This window comes from Piliocolobus tephrosceles, unplaced genomic scaffold (assembly GCF_002776525.5).
Source record: "Piliocolobus tephrosceles isolate RC106 unplaced genomic scaffold, ASM277652v3 unscaffolded_31327, whole genome shotgun sequence".
Classification (NCBI taxonomy): Eukaryota; Metazoa; Chordata; class Mammalia; order Primates; family Cercopithecidae; genus Piliocolobus; species Piliocolobus tephrosceles.
Window position 1 is genome coordinate 2872 of NW_022314674.1, and position 7262 is coordinate 10133.

Here is a 7262-nt window from a genome sequence, read left to right on the forward strand (position 1 = left end):
GGGAGGCTGAGGCAGGAGAATCGCTTGAACCTGGGAGGTTAACGTTGCAGTGAGCTGAGATCACGCCACTGCACTCCAGCCTGGGCAACACAGCAAGACTTCCTCAAAAAAAAAAAAAAAAAGGGAAAGTTAGCTGGGCGTGGTGGTGGTGGCACAAATCTATAAACCCAGCTACTTGGGAGGCTGAGGCAGAAAGGTCACCTGAGCCTGGGAAGTCGAGGCTGTAGCGAACCAAGATCGTGCCACTGTACTCCAGCCTGGGCCACCAGAGTGAAACCCCATTTCAAAAACAAAACAGGCCAAGTGCATGCCCTCATGCGTGCCTGTAATCCCAGCTACTCAGGAGGCTGAGGCAGAAGAATCACTTGAACCCAGGAGGCCGAGGGTGAAGTGAGCCCAGATCTCACCACTGCACTCCAGCCTGGGCGACACAGCAAAACTCCGTCTCAAAAACATAGAAAAAGAAAACCACAATTTGGGTAGGTGGATATCTGGTTCCCTGAACTGTCCGGGTATGGACGGCCCTCCCATTGGGGTGGGATGGGACGCTGATCTCGGACTGCACACGTCCACCCGTCTGCCACCTGCCAGGGTCTCCTTCCCGATCCAGCCCAGGACAGGCCGGGGGCACTCACTTGATGTAGTAGCCAGCAGATTCTAGGTAGGACGCAGGCTCGTTGGTCAGACCACATCACCAGGGCAGGGTGATTCTTGTCTCTGTGCACCAGTTCTTCCATCACCCACATGTAGTGATGCATAGACACATTGCTGAAGAGCTGCCGGGGGCCAGGAGGGAAGGGACAGAGGCACGGTGTGGCCCATGGGCTGGCCAGATGGAGCAGGTGCACAGCAGGGACTCATGGCAGCACCAGGCCCACAGCGGGACACTCATCAATAACCACAATCCCATCCCGGTCACACATCTGCAGCTTCTCTGTGTAGGGATAATGGCTGGTGCAGAAGGCGTTGGTGCCAAGCCAGCAAAGCAGGTTGAAGTCCTTCACCAGCAGCAGACAGTCGAAGTCCTTCCCTCAGATCTAGAGGACAGCAGAGTTAGTGACCCCTGTCCCTGTCAAAGCTGCACTTCCTCCAATGGCAGGACTCTGGAGAGCCACGCCAGGAGCCCCCTCTCCAGCCCAAGCACCAGCTCCACAGCTGGGTGGTTTGGAGCCATTTGCCTCATTGCCCTGAGCTGCCCTCAGCTACAGCACACAGGGAAGGCGAAAGTGGAAGGTGACCAGAAGCAGCCCCCACGAGGACCCAGGAGAGCCCCAATGCACGTCTACATCCTCATGCTTGTTGACACTGTGGAAATAGAAAGCTTTCCCATTGATGAGGAACTGGCTCTCGGTGACAGCCACAGTGAGGATCGCCACAGGGAGTGTGTAGAAGTCAGAAAAAGGCCTCAGTGATGTCTGTGCAGTCAGCCGCAGCTACGATAGCTAAAGCGCCAGGTGTGAGCATCCCGACAGCCTGAGCCCCATCTGGCCTGCCCTACCCTGCAGCAGGAAGACCCCCAGTGCACCCCAGCAGCCGCCTTGGGGCCTGCAGAGAAGCAACAATCAGAGGCTCTGCCCTTTCCTGGCTGACCCTGGGACCTGTCCTTCAAAATCGGGCCTTCCCCTTGATCAGACGAGGTGGCTCATGCCTGGAATCCCCAGGAGGATCACTTGAGCCCAGGAGTTCAAGACCAGCCTGGGCAACAGAGTGAGACCCCAACTCTACAAAAAAGATTTTGTTTTGAGACAGTCTCACTCTGTCGCCCAGGATGAAGTGCAGTGGCGTGATCTCAACTCACCATAGCCTCTGCCTCCCAGGTTCAAGCAATGCTCCTGCCTCAGCCTCCTGAGTAGCTGGGATTACAGATGCCCAGCAAATTTGCATATTTTAGTAGAGACAGTGTTTCACCATGTTGGCCAGGCTGGTCTCGAACTCCTGGCCTCAACTGATCTGCCCACTTCAGCCTCCCAAAGGGCTGGGATTACAGGCGTGAGCCACCATGCCCGGTCTACAGATAAAATTGTTTTAATTAGCCAGGCATGGCAGCATGTGCCTACAGTCCCAGTTACTCAGGAGGCCAAGGTAGGAGGACTGCTGCTGCCTGGGAGCTCAAGGCTGCAGTGAGCTGTGATCAGGCCAATGCACTATAACCTGGGTGACAATGAGACCACCTCAAAAAAAAAAAAAAAAAAACCCTTTGGGCCTCCCACCAAAAGTGGGAAACATCAGAGAGCTCAGAGGACCGTGCCTGCCCGTTCACCTGTCCCGGGCCTCTGCTGAAACCAGGACTACCAGAGGGGGCAAAAGACCTCCCTTAAGCAAGTCCCAAACCACCATTACCTCCCACGAGTACAGGTAGGCGGGGCGTCCGTGCATCCGGTCTGGCCACCAGAGGTTGGCACCCGGCACCTTCAGCTGGCCCTGGGTCCTGGCCACATTGTCCACGACTTTGTTTTCTGCATCCAAAAGATACACTTCCAACTCGAACTAGTTACTACACTTGACGGAGATCTGGTAATTCACCAGCCCTGCAGGAGGCAAGAGAGACCAGGGCTTAGGGAGGGGCACGACCTGGGTCACACAAATGGGAATGCCCCACAGCGGCCACTCCCAGGCAGCCATTTGCTTATGTTTTTTTTTGAGACAGAGTCTCGCTCTGTCACCCAGGCTGGACTGTAGTGCCGTGATCTCGGCTCACTGCAACCTCCACCTCTGGAGTTCAGTTGATTCTCCTGTCTCAGCCTCCTGAGTACCCAGGATTATAGACATGCACAACCACGCCTGGTGAATTTCTGTATTTTTAGTAGAGACAGGTTTTGCCATGTCGGCCAGGCTGGTCTCGAACTCCTGACCTTACATGATCCACCTGCCTCAGCCTCCCAAGGTGCTGGGATTACAGGCATGAGTCACCGCGCCTGGCACGCTTCTTTTAATTTAAAAAAAACATTTGTTTTGGGCCAGGTGTGGTAGCTCACGCCTATAATCCCAGTAGTTTGGGAGGCCGAGAGGGGTGGATCACCTGAGGTCAGGAGTTCAAGACCAGCCTGGTCAACACAGTGAAACCCCATCTCTCCTAAAAATACAAAATTTAGCCGGGCGTGGTGGCACATGCCTGTAATCCCAGCTACTTGGGAGGCTGAGGCAGGAGAAAAGCTTGCACCTCGGAGGTGGAGGTTGCAGTGAGCCAAGATCGTGCCACTGCACCACTCCATCCTGGGTGACAAGAGCAAGATTTTGTCTCAAAAAAAAAAAAGGAAAAAAAAATTTTTTTTTCAGCCAGGCACAGTGGTCACACCTGTAATCCCAACACACCAACACAGAGAGGCTGAGGTGGGAGGATTGCTCGAGTCCAGTAGTTCAAGACCAGCCTGGGGAACACAGGGAAACCACATCTTCCCTAAAAATAACAAAAATTAGCTGGGCGTGGTGGCATGTGCCTGCAGTCCCAGCAGCCCCAGGTACTTGGGAGGCTGAAGTGGGAGAACTGCTTGAGCCAGGAGACTGGGGCTGCAGTGAGCTACGATCTTGAGGCAGAGTAGGTAGTCAAGGAAGCGACCGTGTCCTTCAGACGTACCAACCACAGCACTGAGACGTGTGATGTGTGAACAAGCATGTACAGCTACAGCCCATGTGCAGCCAGAGGATGACCCAGAACGTGCTTAGAGTAACACCTCTTCCAGTTCCTTAGGAATTCATCATGGAAGACTCCTAGAAAGGAAGTTACCCCAATAATAACCAGCGCTCTCTCATGCTTACGAGCAGCCTGCCCTGAATTCTCTCTCTCAGGGTAAACCGTGTATTTTGCACTTCACTGTTTTTTGAGATGGGGTCTCGCTCTGTCACCCAGGCTGTCTCAGCCTCCGGAGTACCTGGGATTATATAATTGAGTGTTGCAATGTCAGCTCACTGCAACCTCCACCTCCCGGGTTCAAGCAGTTCTCCCATCTCAGCCTCCCTAGTAGCTGGGATTACAGGCACACGCCACCACACCCAGCTAATGCTGTCCAGGCTGGTTTGAACTCCTGAGCGCAAGTGATCCACCCGCCTCGGCCTCCCAAAATGCTGGGATTACAGGCATGAGCTTCTGTGCCCAGATTATTCTGCACTTAACTTGCAAAATACTTTTCCCTTTACAATAAATTGTTCTATGTTGCATCATCTTTGCTGTGTGATTCTCATTTAAATTCTTTTTTATTTATTTTAATTATTTATTCTTTTTGAGAGAGGGTCTTACTATGTTGCCCAGGCTGGTCTTGAACTTTTGAGCTCAAGCGATCCAGCCACCGTGGCCTCCCAAAGTGCTAGGATGACAGGCATTAGCCGCCACACCTAGCCTAAATTCTTTGAAACTTACAACTGTGGCCCCACAACAGCTGTCAATCACACCACTGCCATCCAGCCTGGGCGACAGTGCGGGGCCTCCTCTCACAAAAGGAAAAAGATATATTAAAAAAAAATTTTTTTTGGGCCGGGCGCGGTGGCTCAAGCCTGTAATCCCAGCACTTTGGGAGGCCGAGACAGGCAGATCACGAGGTCAGGAGATCGAGACCATCCTGGCTAACATGGTGAAACCCCGTCTCTACTAAAAAATACAAAAAACTAGCCGGGCGAGGTGGCGGGCGCCTGTAGTCCCAGCTACTCGGGAGGCTGAGGCAGGAGAATGGCGTAAACTCGGGAGGCGGAGCTTGCAGTGAGCTGAGAATCCGGCCACTGCACTCCAGCCTGGGCGACAGAGCGAGACTCCGTCTCAAAAAAAAAGAGAAGAGGAAGAAAAAAAAAGGATGTAGACCAGGCAAAAGCGGACCAGACCTCACTGGATCCCACTTCTCTGCTGACCGCATCCAAGTCAGCAGGGGAACAGGAGTGGCGTCCTCAGCCTGATGTCACATTCTGTCCTCTATCTGAACCTTGAAAACCAAGGCACCTTCCTACCTGCGCAGAGCTGACCTCAGAATGTCTAAACTGTCCCGTCCTCCCGATCCCAGACTCAGCTCTGGGCAGCGCCTGCCGCTCAGGCCTGACGAGTGTCTGCTGGCTCACGACTGTAATCAGAGCTGTAGGAGATCAACGTGGGAGGATGGCTTCAGGCCAGGAGTTCCAGACCAGCCTGGTTAAGGTAGTCAGACCCAGTATCTTAAAAAACAAAACAGAACAAAAAACTTAACTGTGTTTTTGTTTTGAGATGGAGTCTGACTTTGTCGCCCAGGCTGGACTGCAGTGGCCTGATTCCGGCTCACTGCAACCTCCGCCTCCCTGGTTCAAGCAATTCTCCTGCCTCAGCCTCCCAAGTAGCTGGGATTACAGGTGCTCCCCACCACACCCGGCTAATTTTTGTATTTTTAGTAGAGACGGGGTTTCACCACGTTGGCCAGGCTGGTCGTGAAGTCCCAGCCTCAGGTGATTGGCCCACTTTGGCCTCCCAAAGCGCTGGGATTACAGGCGTGAGCCACGGAACCAGACCAAGTTTTGTTTTTGTTTTTATTTTAATTAGCCAGGCATGGTGGCCCCAGCTAACTTGGAAGGCTGGGGCGGGAGTATCCCTTGAGCTCAGAAGTTAGGATTGCGCCACTCCGCTCCAACCTGGGCGGCAGGGCCAAACCCAGTCTCAAAAACGTTTCAAAAATTAGAAGTAAACATTAGAAAAGACACTGCCCGGGCTCAGCCTTAGCCACCGGACGGGGCTCAACAGGAGGGCTTCCTCCTCCTCCTCCCGCCTCCTCCGCCCGGGCCCTCCCGGGTCCCCTTAGTCCCCCCGTACTCCAACCCCGTGCCCCCAAACCCGTTGACCTTTAACCTCCTCCGGGCCCCCAGCTCAGGGACGCGCAGATGAAGGAGACTGCAGGGCGCCAGGGCTCACCCCATTCCCACCGCCGGGCTTCCGGGCGCCTCCTGGCCCTGCCCTCAACCCGCGCCTCCCGCAACGGTCGCCGGTACCTCTGCTCCTCGAAGCCCGTGTCCACTGTCGGAAAAGTCGGCGCGGAAGCTCCAGAGGCCGTCCAGCTCCTGGAGCTCCTGCGACGGTCTCTTCCGGGGGTACAGCATCCCGCCCGGCAGCTCCAGCAGCGCAGCCACACAACAGCGGCCAAGAGCCTCCCCGGCCACAGCCGCCCCCCAGTCCATGCTTCCTCCTCCCGCTCTGGGTCGCCGTGTGCGGGAATATGAGCCGCGCAAGAGTCCTGCGGACGGGTCGCGTGACGCGCTTGAGGTCTTCCGCGCCATCTTTTTTGAGTGCAAGTGCCAAGCCTGGAGAGGCGGGGCGGTGCCAGGCCCTGCCCAGTGGGGGGTGGCTGGAACCCCCCCCCACCCTCCGCTAGGCCGGGAAGCAGGACTCCCCGACCCTCAGCGCCAGCCAAGAAGGGCGTCCTCTGGTCCCCATCCCAGCAGCAGAGGCTGGATGATCCAGGGCGGCAGACTAGGACAGAACCCCTGAGATTGGTGGGATCCCCCTTTTCTTCAAGGGGCAGCTCCACTTGCTTTCCCCAGCAGGAACTGGAGCAGGCCCCAGCGGGGCCTCTTCCTTGACTGTTGGATGCAGCTTCTTGCAGGGATGCAGGTCCTTGGGAGGCGGCCATAGCCTTGACCCTGGGCCTCTGGGACCCCGACCCTAAGTAAGGGGCCAGAGGCTCCCTCTTGGCGTTGGTAAGACACATGAAGATGCAGGGAGAGAGGCCAAGTGCAGTGGCTCAAGCCTGTAATCCCAGCACTTTGGGACGCTGAGGTGGGCGGATCACTTGAGGCCAGGAGTTCGAGGCCAGCCTGGCCAACATGGCAAAACCCAGTCTCTACTAAAAACACACACACACACACACACAAAAGGACCCGGGCGTGGTAGCAGGGGTCTGTAATCCCAGCTACTGGGGAGGCTGAGGCTAGAGAATCGCTTGAATCTGGGAGGCAAAGGTTGCAACGAGCCAAGGTCACACCAATGCACCCTCAACATCCCCCTCCCCGCCACCAACAGTGACCCTAACCCGTCCCCCACCACCAGCATTGCAGCCCCAGATAGTGTCCCCAACACACTCCGAGCTATGGGCAGTGCAGCCCTCAATAGTTAGCGCCCCCATCCAGCTTCCAGTTGCAGGCAATGATGCCCTGGATAGCATACCCACTGCCCACTGCACCCAATAGCGCCCCCAACCGGGCACCTCACCTCTGGCAGTGTTGCACCCAACAGTGCACCCGACCCATCCCCGACCAGAGCATTGCAGCACCCCATAGTTCCCCAATTCGCCCCCACCCGGCCATGGGCAGTATATCCCCAA

At 55.8% G+C, this 7262-nt stretch overlaps 1 long non-coding RNA gene across 1 annotated transcript; it reads right to left on the reverse strand.

Annotated features, from left to right (window-relative positions):
* Positions 1–358: 358 nt before the first annotated feature.
* LOC113222460 lies at positions 359–6241 on the reverse strand. Its single transcript, XR_003308405.1, has 3 exons — positions 5935–6241; positions 2341–2528; positions 359–1037 (listed from the first exon to the last, which is right to left on the reverse strand). It is a non-coding gene; the product is annotated as an uncharacterized LOC113222460 (long non-coding RNA).
* Between the last annotated feature and the right edge of the window lie 1021 nt (positions 6242–7262).